The sequence below is a fragment of the Phyllobates terribilis genome, unplaced genomic scaffold (genome assembly GCF_046119375.1).
Source record: "Phyllobates terribilis strain yellow unplaced genomic scaffold, ASM4611937v1 Scaffold_283__1_contigs__length_2490627, whole genome shotgun sequence".
Taxonomy (NCBI): Eukaryota; Metazoa; Chordata; class Amphibia; order Anura; family Dendrobatidae; genus Phyllobates; species Phyllobates terribilis.
Window position 1 is genome coordinate 1750724 of NW_027363043.1, and position 22684 is coordinate 1773407.

Here is a 22684-nt window from a genome sequence, read left to right on the forward strand (position 1 = left end):
TTTGGTGGCGTCCCTAAGACGGTTGTATTTCCCGCAGCAACTGCAGCCTCCTATGTTTCCCTCACTGAATATGTCTTGGAGTTGCACAAATATCTGACTGTTACTTTTAACCGTGTTCTTTCCTCCAGACCCCAACTGTATAAGCGGCACACACACATTGGTACCAGGAGACTGGGTCGTGGTCAAGAGACATATGAAGAGACCAGTGGACCCAGATACAGTGAGTCGTTTTAAGTACTGACCACTGCTATTTCTGTCAAGCTCCAAGGCAAAGATCAACACCAGCAACTGGAAAAGGTCCTGATTCCCGGCCGCAGAGCTGACCCTGCCCCTTTGGGCATTCTGATGGCAATTGCATCCCTAACCCTAACTCTCAATGACGTACTAGGAGAGGACTGGGACAACAAACTGATAAGTATCACCAAGTCCTGCTGCGAGACATAGTTTCTAAAGACTGTCCTAAGAACTGCTGGATATGCACCCACAGCCCAATATCCGCTGATACTATGCCATATCTCGCAGTGCCCCTAACCCCATATGAGGCTTTCAACTATAGCTGTTTCTACAAAGAGACATTTGATACTGCCCGTTACGACGGAGGAAACCTCTGATGCAAGGACTTTTGACTTATATACGTTGTCTTGGGAGACTCACTGACATCATACCCTGCATATTGCCAAGGATTTATATCTAGTATGTGGTCACCAAGCCTCTAAATGGCTTCTCCCAGGTGCAGAAGGAACCTGCACCTTAGCACGCCTTACGCCTGCAATCTTCAGACTTCTGCATGGTGACCTAGGTATAAATGCTGTCCACAAACATTCCCTATATACATGAGCTGCAGACAATTCAACCGAATGGTAGACCTCATATAGTGGAAATGGGGATAGGGAATAAAAGTATATTCATTTACCCTTTCTTTACATGAATGTTGGTATTACTAGTGTATGTAACTGCTAGAACTGGTGTATTTGTTATGATGAGATTTGCGGACAAGGTGTCTGTCAGTGAATGGGATTTGTCCCCTCCAGGCTCCCATAGCATCGGGAAGTAGCTGAGGGATAAATTGTCTGTAAATCATAAAAAGGGAGGAATTGTTGTGGTAAATATTTATACTTTGCGTTGATTATTATTTTAGACAATTAAATCTACCTATATATCTAAATAACTTAATATTCTTAATATTAGCTTTATAAGTTTTACTCATAAAAGCGATAACACAGGGTGTAGATGTTAGAACCCTCCTGTTTGTTTTTTCCATCTTGTGTTTTGCAGTCACGTGACCATCTGCCTTTATATTCCAGCTTCACCCTTTTTGCTGTGCTGGACTTCAGTGTTTGACTGTTTCCGGTGCCTTTCTCTGTCAGTTCGCTTGGTCCTTCTGGGACCTTTAGTACCTTTTTGTCAGTTTGTCTTTTGTGTTCTGCAACAACTTCTCTGTTTAGGAGGTGTCCCATTTTTGTCCCAGTACTTAGTTCTTTAAGGGACCCCTCCCCTAATGCTATAGGTCTTCGATCACATTAGCCGAGGACTAAGGCGGGTCTGTTCGCTAAGAACAGGCAGCCCGCTACATCGTAGGCATTCAGCTTAGTCTTACTGTAGGGACAGCTTTCCCCTATCTTTCCTTAGTTCATGTTGCAGATCATAACAGTAAGTCCAGCCCAAAAAACTAAAAGGAAAGAAATTTGGGGATCAGTATGGTTTCCGTCCAGGATTTGGCTCAACGCTTGCAGGGATTGTCTCTGGAGGTGACCGAGCTACAGCAACACGTGAGTAGCTGTCCTGGAGCGCATTTTGTGGAACCGAAGGTAGGCCTGCCTGATGTTTTTTTATGGTAAACAGCAAGATTTTTTTTTTCCTTTAAAAATGCTTGTTATCTTTTTGTTTGAGACCAAGGTCCTCTGGGAATGAATCACAGCGCATTGGTTTTATTATGTCACTTGGGGGGGTGGGCCTTTTCTCTCCAACCTAATGATCCATGTTTAAGGTCTGTTGAAAATGTTTTTTCTGCTATGGGTCTTTTATATGACGGTCCTGATAGAATCTCATCTGCTGAAGCAGAACTCAAGCGTTTGAATCAGGGGTCAGGTGATGTTGAAAATTATTGCACACACTTCAGGAGATGGGCTTTGGAAGTCAGATGGAACGATCCTGCGCTGAAATGTTTATTTCTTGCTGGTCTGAGTGAAAGGGTTAAGGATCTGCTAATTGCATTCCCTGCACCTGAGACTCTGCAGGATGCCATGCAATTAGCTGTTCGTGTGGACAGGAGACTGAGGTCCAGGGTTAATGAGGTAAAAACTCCTTTAACGTCAGGTCCTAGTCCCCAGAAAATCTGCTCTGACGGCGGAGAACCGATGGAGGTTGGGGCGATGTCACTCCACTCTCAGGAAAGAGACCGGAGGTTCGCGGAGGGATTGTGTCTTTATTGTGATAAAGCTGACCATTTGATTAAGGATTATAAGCTTTGTTTAAGTAAAGAAAAAAAAAAGGTCAGTTACACCCGTATTGCTTGTTTACGCTCCGCAGGAGTATTTCTTTCAGGGAGTACTACTTTGCAGGAAAATTTGATTGAATTTCAGGTATTTGTGGATTGTGGTTCAACACTTAATGTGATTGATAAAGGGTTTTTGGAAAACCTTAAATTGGAATCCAAACCTTTGTCATCACCTATTTCTGTGATTGCAATTGATAACACTCCCTTGAAATGTATTACTCACAAGGTTGCTGCATTTCCCCTCACTATCAATGGAGTTCACCAAGAAAATTTGGACTTGGTTGTATTAGATAATTTACCCTCTCCGGTCGTTTTAGCTTTGCCTTGGTTAAAACTACACAATCCTTTACTGGACTGGTCTACTAATGTTATTAAGTCTTGGGAGTCCGAAGTACTATGATAGATGTTGTAATGGTCGCATTGCAGCTGTGGAAAAAGGGGAATTACCTGTACCTATTCAGGATTTTTGGAGGGTGTTTTCAGAGGAGGAGTTGCAAGTTTTACCTCCCCATAGGGATTATGATTGCGCCATTGAGTTTGTTCCTGGAGCTACTCTTCCCAAGAGTCGCTTATTTAATCTGACTATTCCTGAAAGAAAGGCCTTGGAGGAGTACATAGACTAGCCTGGCTGCTGGTCACATTAGACCTTCTAAGTCGCCTCTGGCAGTTGGATTTTTCTTTGTTAAAAAAAAGGACGGGAGTTTACATCCATGTCTGGATTTTCGTGAAATTAATAAGATTACCGTACGCAATTCCTACCCATTGTCGTTAATTCCTGACTTGTTTAACCAGTTGGTGGGGGCCAAGTGGTTCTCTAAAATTGATCTCCGGGGGGCATACAATTTGTTACGAGTGAAGGAGGGTGATGAATGGAAAACTGCTTTTAACACTCCGGTAGGTCATTTTGAGAATCTGGTGATGCCTTTTGATCTTACCAATGCACCTTCATTTTTTCAGAACCTTATTAATGACATCCTGAGACCTTTGATTGGTAAGAATGTGGTTGTGTATTTGGATGACATTTTGATTTATTCACCAGATCTAGAGTCCCATTGGCAGAGTGTACGTGAAGTTTTGCAGTTGTTGAGTGATAATTCACTCTTTGCTAAGCTGGAGAAATGTGAGTTCGCTGTGCAGAGAATTAGTTTTTTGGGCTACATTTCTCCAGCGAGGGCTTTGAGATGGACCCGGTGAAGGTTCAGCCTGTGCAGGAATGGCCTAGGCCTATTGGTTTGAAATCTATACAGAGATTTGCCAATTATTACAGGAAATTCATTAAGAATTTTTCTATAATTGTTAAGCCTCTGACCGATCTCACCAGGAAAGGTGCGAATACAGTCCAGTGGACTACTGAGGCCATTGAAGTGTTTGAGTATCTCAAAGAGAGGTTCAGTTCTGCCCCTATCATTATGCAGCCTGATGAGACCAAGCCTTTTTTGGTCGAGCTCGATGCTTCATCGGTGGGGGTCGGAGCAGTTTTGTCTCAGGAGAACAAGGATGGAGTACATCCATGTGCCTTCTTTTCAAAAAAAATTTCGGAAACTGAACTGAATTATGAGTTGCTGGCTATTAAACTCGCGTTTGAACATTGGCGTCATTTTTTGGAAGGCGCTATTCAGGTTTTCACAGTTCATAAGAATTTGATCTATCTGGATGCTGCCAAGCGCTTGAATGCCCGTCAAGCTAGGTAGGCTTTTTTTTTTTCTCTGTTTCATTTTTCTTTTTCTGTTTCCTATATCCCTGGTACTAAGAATGTTAAAGCTGATGCTTTATCTCACAGTTTTTCTCCTATGGTTGGTGCCGAGGAGCAGGAGAGCATTTTACAGAAAGGAGTTGTGGTGGCGGCATTGGATTCCGTTTTGGAGAATGGGATTCTGAAAGCTCAAGATGATGCTCCATCTAACACTCCCCATGGGAGATTGTTCGTGCCTAAAGCCTTTAGGAGAGATTTGTTTGTGGAGTGTCATGAGTCTCGGTTGGCAGGTCATCCAGGAATTTCGGAGACTAAGAGACTTATCAGTCACAGTTTTTGGTGGCCTGGATGGCAGAAGGAAGTCATCAAGTGGGTGCGTCAATGAACTGTGTGTGCTAGGTCAAAGGCTTCACATACCCCTGCTGCGGGGTTGCTTTGCCCTCTGGAGATTCCTAGTGCGCCTTGGACGCATCTCACAATCGATTTCATTACTGACCTTCCTGTGTCTGAGGGTTTTACTGTCATCTGGGTTGTCGTGGACCATTTTAGCAAGATGTGTCATTTGGTTCCATTCATTAAGTTGCCCTGCGCCAAGACACTCGCTAAGGCGTTTGTTAAGAAGATTGTCAAGCTCCATGGCGTTCCCACGGATATTGTTTCTGATAGAGGGCCTCTGTTTGTGGCTCGCTTTTGGCGTGCTTTTTGTGACAGGTTGGGAGTCCATTTGTCATTTTCATCTGGGTATCATCCTGAGTCTAATGGACAGACTGAAAGAAAGAACCAGAATGTTGAACAGTTTTTGCGTTGTTTTGTGGTGGACAATCAATAGGCGTGGTCTGAGTTTCTGCCTCTCGCAGAATTTGCTCTTAACAATCATACATCCTCCTCTGCTGGGTGTTCTCCTTTTTTTTGTTGTACTGGGAGACATCCGTCTTTTGGTTCGTTCTCCAAATTGGGGTCGGCGGTGCCGGAGGAGGAGAATTTTTCTGGTGATTTGGAGAGAGTTTGGACTAATGTACGTTGCAACCTTCAAGAGGCTAACAAGAAGTCCAAGAAGTATTTTGACAGGAAACGTAAGGAGGTTTTGTTTACTGTGGGTGACATGGTTTGGTTGTCCTCAAAGAACCTGCGGTTGAGGATTCCCCCTAAAAAATTGGGTCCTAAGTTTGAGGGGCCATTTAAAGTGCTTCAGGTTGTTAACCCGTCTGCTGTTAGGTTGGATAGCCCTACTTCCTGGAAGATTAATCCTGTGTTTCATGTTTCCTTGTTGAAAAAGGCTGATGTATCAGATAGGGATGCCACTGTCACAGTTCCACCTGTGGTGGAAGACGGTGAATATGAAATTTCTCATATCTTGAATTCTAGATGGCATAGAGGGAGATTGCAGTATCTTGTCTCATGGAAAGGTTTCGGTCCCGAGGATAACTTCTGGGTAAGGGCAGATGATGTCTCTGCCCCTAGGCTAGTCAGAGCTTTCCACAGGAGGTTTCCGGATAGGCCTGGACCTGGAGGATCCGGAGGATTCTCATAAAATAGGGGGTACTGTTAGAACCCTCCTGTTTGTTTTTTCCATCTTGTGTTTTGCGGTGACATGACCATCTGCCTTTATATTCCAGCTCCGCCCTTTTGGCTGTGCTGGACTTCAGTGTTTGACTGTTTCTCTAGCCAGGTACTTCGGTGCCTTTCTCTGTCAGTTCGCTTGGTCCTTCTGGGACCTTTAGTACCTTTTTGTCAGTTTGTCTTTTGTGTTCTGCAACAACTTCTCTGTTTAGGAGGTGTCCAATTTTTGTCCCAGTACTTAGTTCTTTTAGGGACCCCTCCCCTAATGCTATAGGTCTTCGATCAGACTAGCCGAGGACTAAGGCGGGTCTGTTCGCTAGGAACAGGCAGCCCTTTACATCGTAGGGATTCAGCTTAGTCTTACTGTAGGGACAGCTTTCCCCTATCTTTCCTTAGCTCATGTTGCAGATCATAACAGTAGAGCTGTGTTTCTGTTACACTTTCCTCTGTTTTTTTTTAAGTATATTTAATTGGATAGAGCTAATTTTAGTTTCAAGGACAACTGCAGATGTTTCCATAATTTACGATTTTGTTATTTCCAATTAAAATGCTTTCTTTCCCCAATTAAAATATCTGCAGCATTAGGTGATGTAAAGCCTGTAAAGACATTCCCCTTTTCATATCTCTGCTGTAATAAATATATGTGACTGGGCTTCTGAGACTCAGACAAGAATTGTGCACTCAGACACTGGCTGTGAGTTATTCTCTTATCTCCGATGCTTCGTATTGATTCTATTTCTCTAATTTGAACCAAAAATGGCAGACAGATTTAGAGAGAATTTGTTATCTCAATCCAAATTAGCTCTTCTTGGAAGGGCTCCCACGACATTACATACAAGCAGCATACAAGATGCACACAAGATACATATAAGAGGCACAGAATCTGCCTACAATTCACATATAAGCTGCATACAAGCTGTGTACAGGATACACAAGAGCTTTATACAGGATACACGCAAGCTGTATACAGGATACACAAGAGCTGTATACAGGATACATACATGCTTTATACAGGATATACACAAGCTGTATACAGGATACATACAAGCTGTATACAGGATACACACAAGCTGTATACAGGATACACACAAGCTGTATACAGGATATATACAAGCTGTATACAGGATACACACAAGCTGTATACAGGATACACACAAGCTGTATACAGGATACATACAAGACACATACAAGCTGTATACAGGATACATACAAGCTGTATACAGGATACACACAAGACACATACAAGCTGTATACAGGATACATACAAGCTGTATACAGGATACACACAAGCTGTATACAGGACACACCGAAGCTATATACAGGATACACACAAGCTGTATACAGGATATATACAAGCTGTATACAGGATAAACATAAGCTATATACAGGATACACACAAGCTATATACAGGATACACACAAGCTGTATACAGGATATATACAAGCTGTATACAGGATAAACACAAGCTGTATACAGGATACACATAAGCTATATACAGGATACACACAAGCTATATACAGGATACACACAAGCTGCATACAGGATACATACAAGCTGTATACAGGATACACACAAGACACATACAAGCTGTATACAGGATACATACAAGCTGTATACAGGATACACACAAGCTGTATACAGGACACACCGAAGCTATATACAGGATACACACAAGCTGTATACAGGATATATACAAGCTGTATACAGGATAAACACAAGCTGTATACAGGATACACATAAGCTATATACAGGATACACACAAGCTATATACAGGATACACACAAGCTGTATACAGGATATATACAAGCTGTACACAGGATACACACAAGCTGTATACAGGATACACACAAGCTGTATACAGGATACATACAAGACACATACAAGCTGTATACAGGATACACACAAGCTGCATACAGGATACATACAAGCTGTATACAGGATACACACAAGCTGTATACAGGATACACATAAGCTATATACAGGATACACACAAGCTATATACAGGATACACACAAGCTGTATACAGGATATATACAAGCTGTACACAGGATACACACAAGCTGTATACAGGATACACACAAGCTGTATACAGGATACATACAAGACACATACAAGCTGTATACAGGATACACACAAGCTGTATACAGGATACACACAAGCTGTATGCAGGATATATACAAGACACATACAAGCTGTATACAGGATACACACAAGCTGCATACAGGATACATACAAGCTGTATACAGGATACATACAAGCTGTATACAGGATACACACAAGATGTATACAGGATACATACAAGCTGTACACAGGATACATACAAGCTGTATACAGGATACATACAAGCTGTACACAGGATACACACAAGCTGTATACAGGATACATACAAGCTGTACACAGGATACACACAAGCTGTATACAGGATACATACAAGCTGTATACAGGATACATACAAGCTGTATACAGGATACACACAAGCTGCATACAGGATACATACAAGCTGTATACAGGATACATACAAGCTGTATACAGGATACACACAAGCTGTATACAGGATATACACAAGCTGTATACAGGATACATACAAGACACATACAAGCTGTATACAGGATACATAAAAGACACATACAAGCTGTATACAGGATACATACAAGCTGTATACAGGATATACACAAGCTGTATACAGGATACACACAAGCTGTATACAGGATACATACAAGCTGTATACAGGATACACACAAGCTGTATACAGGATACACACAAGCTGTATACAGGATACATACATGCTGTATACAGGATATACACAAGCTGTATACAGGATACATACAATACACATATAAGCTGTATACAGGATACATATAAGCTGTATATAGGATACATACAAGCTGTATACAGGATACATACAAGCTGTATACAGGATATACACAAGCTGTATACAGGATACACACAAGCTGTATACAGGATACATACAAGCTGTATAGAGGATACACACAAGCTGAATACAGGATACACACAAGATGTATACAGGATATATATAAGCTGTATACAAGCAGAGCTGAAGTGCAGGTTTATGTGGATTTTGCTGCAGTGAGTTTAGCTGGAAGAGCCCAGTATAATCCTCAGTGTCTCCGGCCTCAGGTCTATGTTCACACCACGTTCCTTAGACTCTCTGACATGTTACCTGAATCTTCTTTTGGGTGTTTTTCGGTCGTCTCCTGAGCATTTTCCCTTTAGTGCTTTTCCAGCACTTTTTTTTATAGTTTTTGGCTATGTGCCCACGATGCAGAAATGCTCCGGATTTTTTCCTGAGCGTTTCTGCATCTCCTTGGCAGAAAAACCGCATGCGGATTGTACATGCGGATTGTACATGCGGATTGTACATGCGGATTGTACATGCATTTTCCTGCCAGGGAGATGCGGATGTGAAACGTTCTTCACATGCATTTCCGCATGCGGGTTGACAAGCGCTTTCCAAGAGATTTTAGCATCACTTAGAAAGTGCTTGACAACTTGGTCACACTATATAAATCCATGCAACCGGCATGGATTTATATAGTGTGACCCTAAAGAATGGTAAAAAATAAATATTATACTTACCTTCTGATGGCCCCCGGTGTCCTAGTCCTGGCTTGCCGGCAGCTTGTGGTGGACTAAAAGGACCTGCCATGACGTCATTTACTCATGTGACGGGTCACACGACCGCCGACGTCAGAGGTTGAGTGACCCGTCACATGACTAAATGATGTCACCGCAGGTCCTTTTAGTCCACCACAAGCTGCCGGCAAGCCAGGACAAGGACACCGGGGGGCCATCAGAAGGTAAGTATAATGTATATTTTTGATTTTATTCTTTTTTTTACAGGTGCTATGGTACCCGATTCCGGAGGAGAGTCTCCTCTTCTCCAAACCCTGGTACCATCCGCGCATTGAACCGCATGATATCCGCATGTGCAGATGCAGTGATGCGGATTCCATGCAAGTCAATGGCGGCGAAAACGCCTCGATTCCGCAAAATAATTGGTTGTGCTGCGGATTTTTCCGCAATGATAATCCACAGCGGAAATTTCCACAACATGTGCACAGCACATGCGGATCATCATTGGGGAACATGGCAGACCTTCTACCAAGCGTTTTTTTTAAGCGTTTCTGCAGCGGAATTGCTGCTGTGGAAATGCTTAAAAAACGCATAGTGGTCACACAGCCTTTCTCACGGTTTTTGTGGCATTTTCTTTATTGTGGTTTTTCGGTCTCGTTCCACTAAATAATGAAGAGACACTTGTGGTTTATTAACAATGGGAAAAGCCCAGACCCCCCCCGACATCTTCTGCTCCTTCTCCTGCCTTGTCCCGTATAGGCCGGAGCGGAGGACAGAGGAGCGGAGGACGGAGGAGCGGAGGACAGAGCAGAGGACGGAGCGGAGGACAGAGGAGCAGAGGACAGAGCGGAGGACGGAGGAGCAGAGGACAGAGCGGAGGACGAGCAGAGGACGGAGCAGAGGACGGAGCGGAGGACGGAGCGGAGGACGGAGCGGAGGACAGAGGAGCGGAGGACGGAGCGGAGGACGGAGCGGAGGACGGAGCAGAGGACAGAGCGGAGGACAGAGCGGAGGACGGAGGAGCGGAGGACAGAGCCGAGGACGAGCAGAGGACGGAGCGGAGGACGGAGCGGAGGACAGAGGAGCAGAGGACAGAGCGGAGGACAGAGGAGCGGAGGACAGAGCGGAGGACGGAGGAGCGGAGGACGGAGCAGAGGACGGAGCGGAGGACAGAGGAGCAGAGGACGGAGCGGAGGACAGAGGAGCAGAGGACGGAGCGGAGGACAGAGCGGAGGAGCGGAGGACGGAGGAGAGAGCCGAGGACGAGCAGAGGACGGAGCAGAGGACGGAGCGGAGGACGGAGCGGAGGACAGAGGAGCAGAGGAAGGAGCGGAGGACAGAGGAGCAGAGGAAGGAGTGGAGGACAGAGGAGCGGAGGACAGAGCGGAGGACGGAGCAGAGGACAGAGCGGAGGACAGAGGAGCGGAGGACAGAGGAGCGGAGGACAGAGGAGCGGAGGACAGAGCGGAGGACGGAGCAGAGGACAGAGCGGAGGACGAGCAGAGGACGGAGCAGAGGACGGAGGGGAGGCTGGAGCGGAGGACAGAGGAGCGGAGGACGGAGCGGAGGGGAGGACGGAGCGGAGGACAGAGGAGCGGAGGACGGAGCAGAGGACAGAGGAGCGGAGGACAGAGGAGCGGAGGACAGAGCCGAGGACGGAGCAGAGGACAGAGCGGAGGACAGAGCGGAGGACAGAGGAGCGGAGGGCAGAGGAGCGGAGGACAGAGCGGAGGACGGAGCAGAGGACAGAGCGGAGGACGAGCAGAGGACGGAGCAGAGGACGGAGGGGAGGCTGGAGCAGAGGACAGAGGAAAGGAGGACGGAGCGGAGGGGAGGACGGAGCGGAGGATAGAGGAGCTGAGGACGGAGCGGAGGACGAAACGGAGGACGGAGCTGAGGACGGAGCGGAGGACAGAGGAGCGGAGGACAGAGGAGCGGAGGACAGAGGAGCGGAGCACAGAGCGGAGGACGAGCGGAGGACGGAGCACAGAGCGGAGGACGAGCGGAGGACGGAGCACAAAGCGGAGGACGAGCGGAGGACGGAGCGGAGCTGAGGACGAGCAGAGGACGGAGCGGAGGACGGAGCGGAGGACGGAGCGGAGCTGAGGACGAGCAGAGGACGGAGCGGAGGACGGAGGGGAGGACGGAGCGGAGGACGGAGCGGTGGACAGAGGAGCGGAGGGGAGGACGGAGCGGAGGATAGAGGAGCTGAGGACGGAGCGGAGGGGAGGACGAAACGGAGGACAGAGCTGAGGACGGAGCGGAGGGGAGGACGAAACAGAGGACGGAGCTGAGGACGGAGCAGAGGGGAGGACGGAGCAGAGGGGAGGACGGAGCGGAGGGGAGGACGGAGCGGAGGACGGAGCGGACACTTCTCTGCGGTTTGATAAGAGACGTGTCTGAGCCGCCATGGGCCCCGCGAGGGAGTACAGAGATGCTGTCTATTCCTGGCAGTGGCCTCCGGCTTCCTCAGGGGCTTTCTGTGGCGGAATCCGCCTGTGAGAGGCGCAGTGTGAACACAGCCTTACTGGCAGACACTGCGAGACTCTGTGCTGGACCCCACAATGTAACACGGGTATCCCCAGCTGAGAATAACCACAAGAGCCCAGCAGGGACACAGGAAACCCCGTGCTTTTATGTATCTTGGAGCCTACAGATTTACGTTACATAAGATAAAACAGATGAGACCCACCAGGGATGAAATCCTATGACCCCCCGACCCCCTATAAAGCGCAGCCAAGCTCCTCCCCTGTACAGTGATAACAGGACTATTATAGCGCTATTACAGGCGAGTAGGTAACGTGTCTCCAGCCAATAAGAGCGGCCCGTCCATTATCCAATCAGATTACAGAGGCGCGGGGGCAGCGACCAATCAGGACGCGCTGATGACAGCCGCGTTCTGTATCGGCGGTTCCGGCTTCCCGGCCATGCTCTTTATCGGTGCCCGGTCCGCTCTCAGGAGCGGCTGTCAGGCTGTGTCTAGTAACCGTCTGTGAATACGTTCCCGGCTTCCCTGCCTGTTACGCTGCTGGTGGAGGGCGGTTTGTGGTATGGCGTCTTATTACCTCCGTTACATGACAAGCGCTGGCTTGTCGACTACCGTGAAACTACAACTCCCAGCATGCCCGCCTATGTCCTGATGGTGCTGTCGTGCTGGGAGCTGTAATGTCGCGATGTTGGCGCTCCTGTGGCTTACTCTAGTCTTGCGCTGCTGCTAGACACCAGTAGGGGGAGCCCTGTGCATAGGATTTCATATATGGGCTCTATAACCCAAGTCTGTTCCCCAGGCTCCCCCTGGTGGTGGATGCAGGTATAGCATGGGGCTGAATGATGAGCTGCTCTTCGCCCGGCTTCTGTAGTTAGAGAGAAACCTCCCTACTAATTCTCTGGGGTTTCCTCTTCTCCTTGTCTCTACAGTCTGTGGTAGTGCAGATGAATCATGTACTGCTAAATACATGGACCTGATGCATGAAGACTAGTGATGAGCGAGCATGCTCGGTGGTGCTCGCTGAGTATTTCCGGGGTTGCTCGGCGGGAGCTCGAGTCTCCTCCCTGCATGTTTGTTGCTCTTTACTGAGCTAATGAACATGCAGGGATTGCCTGCCACTCATTGTAATGCCGCAGCCATGTTGGTTGTGGCATTACAGTGATTGGCTGGCCGCACAGAGTCATCAGGTCTATATCAGACCTGGGGCCGCTGCGCTCGTCAGTCACTCCGGAATCAGACAGTGTAGGGAGAGGTGCTGCTGAGCTAGGGAGAGATTTGCTTGTTTATTAGGTAGTGTAGGGAGAACAGAAGTATGTTACACATATCCATCTCAACAAACAGTCCTTCTGAGGACTAATCCATCTGCAGAGATATCAGTCAGGCAGGGTATATAGCAGACTGCAGTGCAAATAGCACAAGAGGCTCCATTCCAGTTCTGTCTGCTGCTGTTAGACAATTCTAGACATAGCCCCAGGTCTCAGGAGCCAGGAATAATTTTTTTTTGGATCTTAATCCTCATTATTTGCTTAAAAAGCAAGTCAGAGAACACCATTTATCTGCGCCATTTGCTTGTTGGCACTGCAGAATACAGCCAGGTCCTTTTCATATTACAGCGCTAAAAATCCAGCTATTTAAAACTGTTTGTCCGTCACACGGATCACATATAATTGCTCTGAAAATATTGCCATTTCTGGCCTCCATTAAAATTGTGTTGCAATTGACACCAGTTTGCTAAAATGAGCAAGGGAAGGGGCAACTAGATGTGATGGTGATGGTGCATGCAGAGGCCAAGGCCGTGGGCAAGCTGAAATTGTGCCGCATCAAACACCCACATCTTCTCGCTCCACCTTCCTCTCCCAATTAATAGGGGACTGCAGAACACCATTATTGAACGCAGAGCAGTGTGAAAAGGTCATTGGTTGGATAGCAGATAATGCTTCCAGTCACTTAGCCACCACCAACCTGTCTTCCAAACGGTCAAGTCTCAGTGGCCAGTGAGTCTGGACCGCATATTTCTCACCCTGAACCTCCTTCCTCCCACCATGCCGCGTGCCCGGAGACAACTGATCCCACACTTGGACACTCTGAAGAGTTGTTCACTTTTCAGTTTATAGATTCGGGCCTCTCGCCCGGTCCACTTGAAGCGGGGCAAGAGGAGATCGCATGTAGCGATGCCCAAATATTTGAGCAGCCACGGTCACACGAAGGCAATGGTGGGAAACTGTCACAAGAGGTGGACGATGATGAGACACAATTGCCAAAAAGTCAGGAGGACCAGGGTGCAGAAGTGGAAGACGAGGTGGTGGATGATATAGTACCTGACTCAACCTGGCAGGAGGAGATGCAGAGAGAAGAGAGCAGCACACGGGGAGGGAGGCAGAACACCCCAACAGGCAAGAAAAAGCAGTGTGGTGGCCGCAGACAGAAGGCAAGCAACAGTTCCTCGTAACACCAACACAAAGGAAGTTGCCAGTGCAACTGTTAGGTCTTCCCGAGTCTGGTTGTTTTTTAAAGACTCTGCTGATAACCCCAAAAAGGCCATTTGCACCACCTGCCAGGCCAGCATCAGCAGTGGTGACAAAACTAGCAGCCTGACCACCACCAGCATGATCAGGCACTTGGCAGCAAAGCACCCGACTTTGTGGGCCAAACCCCAGGGTCCAGGAACAGTGTCTGCAGGTGGCACCACTGCTTCTTCCGCTGTTGTGCATGCAAGCCAATCCCCTGTCCATAATGCATGCGAAGATGCCTCCTTCCCTGCACCAGTCGTTGCACACTCTATCAAGTAGCAGCATCAGGAAGCACGTCCTTGTCCCAGCGCAACGTCCAGTTGTCCATACCCCAGACCTTGGAATTCAAGCGCAAATACGCAGCCAACGCCCCACAGGCCACACTACTAAATTCCCACATTTCACGACTGCTTACACTTGAAATGTTGCCTTTTAGGCTCATGGAGGTGGAAGCATTCCGCAACCTGATGGCGGTGGCCGCCGTCCCTCGGTACTCGGTCCCCTGCACCCACTATTTCTCCCCGTGTGCCGCATTACACAAGCACGTGTCCCAAAACATTAGCCTTGCCTTCAACAACGCAGTTACTGGAAAAGTCCACCTAACTACGGACACGTGGACAAGTGCTTGTGGGCAGGGACGGTACATCTCAATCACGGCACACTGGGTTAAGGATTGCGGACCCTAGGTCAATCAGGGTTGTCCCCACAGTCTATAGCTCCTGCACCTCAGCCTCCTCCATCTCCGAAATGACCACATCAGTCACAAGCTGAAAGCACTGCCTCGGCCAAGCGGCAACAGGCTGTGCTGAAGCTAATATGCTTATGTGACAAAGCGCACAATGCTGAAGAGTTGTGAACAGCTCTGAAAGAGCAGGCAGATCTGTGGCTCACACCGCCGAACCTAAAGCCAGGCATGGTCGTGTGTGACAATGGCCGGAACATGGTGGCGGCTCTGAGGCGAGGCGAGCTCACATATGTACCATTCCTGGCCCCTGTGCTTAACCTCGTGGTTCAGCGGTTTCTCAAATCCTACCCGGAGCTGCCGGATCTGCTTGTTAAAGTACGCCGCCTGTGTGCCCATTTTAGAAAATCGCCTACAGCTTCCGCCACCCTTGTGTTTCAGCAGCATTTGCAACTTCCGGCTCAGACTGGTATGTGATGTCCCCATGTGTTGGAACTCTACACTGCAGATGTTGGGAAGGATTTGTGAGCAGAAGAGAGCAGTTGTTGACTACCAGCATCAACAAAGCCGTCGGTATTCAGTTCAGACTCCACACATAAGACCTCAAGAGTGGACATGGATGTCAGACATATCCTCCAAAACTTTGAGGACTCAACCAAGATGGTGAGTGGCGATGATGCCATAATTAGCGTCACCATCCCGCTTCTCTGTCTTCTGAAACGCTCTCTGCTCACAATAAAAGAGGGTGCATTGCAGGCGGAGCACGATGAGATGGAGCAAGGAACCATACAGGGTGATTACACACAGCCCAGCCTCATCTCATCCCAACTTGGATTGGGTGACAATGAGGAGGAGGAATGACAGGAGCTAGTTTCATGCGCTATAGATGGTACTACCTGCACTACTGTCATACCGTCTGTTCAGCGTGGATGACCTGAGGACAGAGAGGAGAAGGCGGAGAGCATGGTCACTCCTCTTGGTGAGGACACGGAAGTCTTGCCTGTTAGCAGTCTGGAACGCATGGCTGAGTTTGTTACGCTGCCTTTCCCATGACCCTCGCGTTCTCAAAATTTCTGGTTCTGGGAGAATTTTCTCAGCCTCTCCCATCGCACAGGTCCTGAGGCTCGGGGTAATCTCAAAAGGACTGCAAAGTTTGGGAAGATGCTGAGGGAGTACCTTGCCGACCGTACCAACATCCTCTGTAATTCCTGTGTGCCTTATAATTATTGGGTATCCAAGCTGGATACGTGGAGTGAACTGGCTCTCTACGCCTCGGAGGTCCTGACCTGCCTCGGAGGTCCTGACCTGCCCTGCCGCTAGCATTTTGTCAGAGCGGGTTTTTAGTGTCGCTGGTGGAATTATAACTGATAAGCGCATACGCCTGTCAACTGAAAATGCTGACAGGCTGACTCTTGTAAAAATGAACAAGGACTGGATTGGGCCAGACTTCTCAACACCACCGAATGATAGCAGTGTAACATAAACTCAAAGCCAGTGTCTTTTCTTGGGAGGTGTATTCCCATGCACCTTTTCACACCCACACATGGGTATATGCTTCCTGATTTTGGCTATTTGCTCTTGTCCTCCTCCTTCTCCTCATCCTCCACCACCATATCACCAGCGTGACCGTGCTCTGTGATGCAACACCCACATAATTTTTTTAAAGGGTGTTTATGATGCCCTTAAAAAAAATTTTTTTTATGCCGTATGTTCATGTATACCCCCCAGGGGTAAATGTTTGTCAGCCTATACACTGGGGCATTACAAGTATAGGAGACCCGCTCCTTTCTAATGGGAACCTTTTTTTTTTTTTATGAGGCCCTCCTCCACGTCTCTTCCAAGGTGCATTGGAGTGCCTCCCAATTTTTGGCAGCCCAGCCACTCACTGCATACGCAATAACAGTATAGGAGACCCACTCTTTAGTAATGGGAACAACAAAGCCTAGCCAGCTGATGGCTCTCTAAGAATAGTAAAGGCCGCATGATGGCCCTAAAAATAGGTTTGCGGCTTTCAGAGTCCCTCCATCATAAATAAAACAGGATGTGTCTGATGTGTCCTACACCACATGGCCAGATAAGGTTGTAAAATGTTAAAATGACATTTCCCGGTGAATGCATTTGTCACGGGTGAAAGCAATGCAAAAACGCTAAGTTTGAACATAGCCCAAGGTGTGGAGGAGTATTTTTGTTTTTGGTTATTTATTTTGCCTTATATACAAGTCATTACCCTGGAAAGGATGTTCCTTAACATATTTCCCAGGAAAATCCATTATGGTTTCGTTTTTGTATGTTTTATTGTGAGTCCGTAAAAGTGGCGTAATACCTTTGACAACATTGTTGACAGCAGTGACCTGGGAGTCAGAGATGCTTCCATGGGTCTTCCCCATGTTGTTCCCATGTCATTTGAGCACATTTCCCATTGATTTGGGCAATTTTTAGGCCCTCTGCAGACCGCCAGGGGGAGCCGCCTGAAAAATCCTCAAGTTTCCCATAGACTTACTTTGGGCTTGTTGCTCGGGTCGAGCACCCGAGTATTCCAATGTGCTCGACCCGAGCATTTTAGTGCTCGCCCATCACTAATGAAGACCAGTGTTGTTGGTGCTGGTCTTGATGAGCGGCTGTCCTGGAGTCCTAGCTCGTCAGGCAAACCTCTTCATGAGTCAGGAGTGTCAGATGATGTTGTACACCTGTGCCCATAATTCTAATCCACCCCATGTTGGCGTAATACTTGTAGTGAACGTCTCTGCTTGTCCTGTATGATAAGCAGCGGCCGCCATGCCCCTGCGCCACCTCTGCCCATTTTGTTGACCCTGGGAGAAACTGACATGATGGCTCAACTGAGTTGGGCTTAAACTTTGCAGCTTTTGTCAGATTTCTGGTGAAAGCTTTGCTGCATCAGCCCATACCATTTACATCTGTGGGATTCCAGCTGTTAAAGGGAACCTGTCACCAGTGTGAGTCTATGAACAAATGCCACCACCTTTACTGCTCCTGTGCTGCATCTCACAAACATGTCAGCTCCTGACTCCCCCTATATACCCCAAATAATACCACTTGATCAGCTCTGTATGTAAATGAGGGTGGTCCGGTCTGATGGGTGTCCTCGCTGCGGTGTCTGTCCCTCTCTCCGCTCCTAAACGCATCCTCCTCCTATGATAGATGTGACGTGTCATCCACATAGTGAACCGAGAGCTCACGCCTGCGCAGTAGCTTCACGGCACCGCACTGGCGCACTCTGCTCTGCCCTACTGTGAGCAGCGCATACAACAGCACCGCGCATAGCTTTGTTTCATGTGAGCAGCGAGCTGATATCGCTGGCCTGTGCAGTAGCTAATTCCGATGCTGCTAGGTGCACTGCTGATTAGGAGCAGAGAGGGACAGAGGCCGCAGCGAGGACGATCATAAGACTGGACCACTCTCATTTACATAGTGTGGGAGCAGATCAAATGGTATTATTTGGGGTACACAGGGGGTGTCAGGAGCTGATGGACATGTTTGTGGGATGCAGTAAAAGTGGTGGCATTTGTTCATGGGCTCAATCTGGTGACAGGTTCTCTTTAAAGCCCTCCTTGATAACTGCACCCTTAAAGGGAATCTCAGCAGGTTTTTGCTACCCCATCGGAGAGTGACATAATGTAGGTGCAGAGACCCTGATTCCAGTGATGTCACTTGCTGAGATTTTGATTTAAAAATTCTACCTGCGGCATTTCTCTGACTGTTGAGCTCTGTATAGGTTGGCAGATTTCAGAGTATGCAGTGTACACAGAAATCTTATAATCGGTGGTGGGGTTGCACTACCTGGTGCAGATTTATATATCTAGATAATCTCCTGCTGATAAAACTGACTTTATAACTACAGCAAGCAGCCCAGTAAGTGACACATTGCTGGAATCCTGCTCTGTTTGTACAATATGCTGCTCTTAGATTAGGTGGTAAAAGCCTGGTGACAGATTCCTTTACTTCATTGCAGTAATGAATGTGGGGCCATTGAGGAGTCTGGTGACTGAAGACTCTTGTATCCGGTACAGTGGTCTGGTGATGTGTTTGGCAGGACTTCCCGTAGACAGTGACTTGGATTGGGAGTATCCACACAGCAATCATTTGGGCTGATAAGACTGGAGTTGTGCATGAGCCGATCTTACTGGAGGATGATCATTAAGAGGCGCACGTCGCTGAATGAAGCTTCTTCTGTGTCTTGCTGCCGTCACACTGTGCAAATTTGCATTATGTAAAAAAGACTTCTTGTCTTATTCCTGTCTTATGCCTCTTCTGGAGTAAAAGCTCTGATTTGTCGCTCTTGTGCTGTGATGGTGTTTGCTGCTGTATCCTAAACCCATTCCCTGCGCTGCGCAGACACCAGGACTCTGCAGTCTATGTGCGCCTCACCTGTGCTGGTTGTTGCCTTCCTAGGGCAATAACTTCTTACACTGCTGCGGCGCCTCCTATCCTGAGCTGTGCTGCAGCCCTGTGCTGCCTGGCGGAGGAGCTGAGGCCACGCACTGCTCCTGGTCTATGGGAAGCTGATCCGGGGATCACTTATTGTGGCATTTCTGGCCGCACCGTGTTCATGAACTGTTCCACTTTGTGCTTTAGTTTTCTGTGCACACAGCCATGTAAGGGCTTGTTCTCATGAGTTGGGTAGTAATTTTGAATGACACCATTCATTTTACCCCATAAATCGGGAATCTCCAGGTGCAGTGAAAAGGCAAGAAACACCCTCCCCCATGCACACAATTTAATCCAGGTTTGTGGGTTTTTTTTTGTTTTTTTCTTTCTATTTTTGGCACTGATTGGCATCACTAAAACTGACCTGAACAATCAGAGCTGGTTTCTACTTTCTACCCAGAAGGGACACATTTTAATTGGTCTTTTATGGCTGTGCCAGAGCCTGTGATGGTTCCCCCATGCCTACCCGTTAGTACCCTACATTGCATTTCAGGGGGAACCGATGGGTGCTCTAAACTGTTGCTATCCGGATCATGATAAAGCTACTGTCAAACAATGTCTACGGCATTTAGAGGGAACCTGTCACTAGGTTCATGTTGCCCAAACCACAGACAGCATGAAATGGAGCCAGATGTGTTTTATCCTGACACTTCAGAGAAAATGTAGTTTATGGACTATAGAAAGAGACCTGACTGGTCCCATGACAGATGTGGCCGGTCTCTCCTGATCTACAGACCAATCACATGGTCACTAGAAGTAGGCCCCGGTGTCAGACCAGTCACATCCACCACCTTGCTCCTTGTCAAATGGTTTTGAGCTGCTGCAGTGTAGACATGGCGGCTGATCAATGCTGCTCATAGCACTATGGATCTGTCAGGACCCTGTAATGGGTAATTGCTGCAGTGTAGACATGGCGGCTGATCAGTGCTGCTCATAGCACTATGGATCTGTCAGGACCCTGTAATGGGTAATTGCTGCAGTGTAGACATGGCTGCTGATCAGTGCTGCTAATAGCACTATGGATCTGTCAGGACCCTGTAATGGGTAATTGCTGCAGTGTAGACATGGCGGCTGATCAGTGCTGCTCATAGCACTATGGATCTGTCAGGACCCTGTAATGGGTAATTGCTGCAGTGTAGACATGGCGGCTGATCAGTGCTGCTCACAGCACTATGGATGTCAGGATCCTGTAATGGGTAATTGCTGCAGTGTAGACATGGCTGCTGATCAGTGCTGCTCATAGCACTATGGATCTGTCAGGATCCTGTAATGGGTAATTGCTGCAGTGTAGACATGGCTGCTGATCAGTGCTGCTCATAGCACTATGGATCTGTCAGGACCTTGTAATGGGTAATTGCTGCAGTGTAGACATGGCTGCTGATCAGTGCTGCTCATAGCACTATGGATCTGTCAGGTCCCTGTAATGGGTAATTGCTGCAGTGTAGACATGGCTGCTGATCAGTGCTGCTAATAGCACTATGGATCTGTCAGGACCCTGTAATGGGTAATTGCTGCAGTGTAGACATGGCGGCTGATCAGTGCTGCTCATAGCACTATGGATCTGTCAGGACCCTGTAATGGGTAATTGCTGCAGTGTAGACATGGCGGCTGATCAGTGCTGCTCACAGCACTATGGATGTCAGGACCCTGTAATGGGTAATTGCTGCAGTGTAGACATGGCTGCTGATCAGTGCTGCTCATAGCACTATGGATCTGTCAGGACCCTGTAATGGGTAATTTCTGCAGTGTAGACATGGCTGCTGATCAGTGCTGCTCATAGCACTATGGATCTGTCAGGACCCTGTAATGGGTAATTGCTGCAGTGTAGACATGGCTACTGATCAGTGCTGCTCATAGCACTATGGATCTGTCAGGTCCCTGTAATGGGTAATTGCTGCAGTGTAGACGTGGCTGCTGATCAGTGCTGCTCATAGCACTATGGATCTGTCAGGTCCCTGTAATGGGTAATTGCTGCAGTGTAGACGTGGCTGCTGATCAGTGCTGCTAATAGCACTATGGATCTGTCAGGACCCAGTAATGGGTAATTGCTGCAGTGTAGACATGGCGGCTGATCAGTGCTGCTCATTGCACTATGGATCTGTCAGGACCCTGTAATGGGTAATTGCTGCAGTGTAGACATGGCGGCTGATCAGTGCTGCTCACAGCACTATGGATGTCAGGACCCTGTAATGGGTAACTGCTGCAGTGTAGACATGGCGGCTGATCAGTGCTCCTCATAGCACTATGGATCTGTCAGGACCCTGTAATGGGTAATTGGTGCTGTGTAGACATGGCTGCTGATCAGTGCTGCTCATAGCACTATGGATCTGTCAGGACCCTGTATTGGGTAATTTCTGCAGTGTAGACATGGCGGCTGATCAGTGCTGCTCATAGCACTATGGATCTGTCAGGACCCTGTAATGGGTAATTGCTGCAGTGTAGACGTGGCTGCTGATCAGTGCTGCTCATAGCACTATGGATCTGTCAGGACCCTGTAATGGGTAATTGCTGCAGTGTAGACATAGCGGCTGATCAGTGCTGCTCATAGCACTATGGATCTGTCAGGACCCTGTAATGGGTAATTGCTGCAGTGTAGACATGGCGGCTGATCAGTGCTGCTCACAGCACTATGGATGTCAGGACCCTGTAATGGGTAATTGCTGCAGTGTAGACATGGCGGCTGATCAGTGCTCCTCATAGCACTATGGATCTGTCAGGACCCTGTAATGGGTAATTGGTGCTGTGTAGACATGGCTGCTGATCAGTGCTGCTCATAGCACTATGGATCTGTCAGGACCCTGTATTGGGTAATTGCTGCAGTGTAGACATGGCGGCTGATCAGTGCTGCTCATAGCACTATGGATCTGTCAGGATCCTGTAATGGGTAATTGCTGCAGTGTAGACATGGCGGCTGATCAGTGCTGCTCATAGCACTATGGATCTGTCAGGACCCTGTAATGGGTATTTGCTGCAGTGTAGACATGGCTGCTGATCAGTGCTGCTCATAGCACTATGGATCTGTCAGGACCCTGTAATGGGTAATTGCTACAGTGTAGACATGGCGGCTGATCAGTGCTGCTCATAGCACTATGGATCTGTCAGGATCCTGTAATGGGTAATTGCTGCAGTGTAGACATGGCGGCTGATCAGTGCTGCTCATAGCACTATGGATCTGTCAGGACCCTGTAATGGGTAATTTCTGCAGTGTAGACAT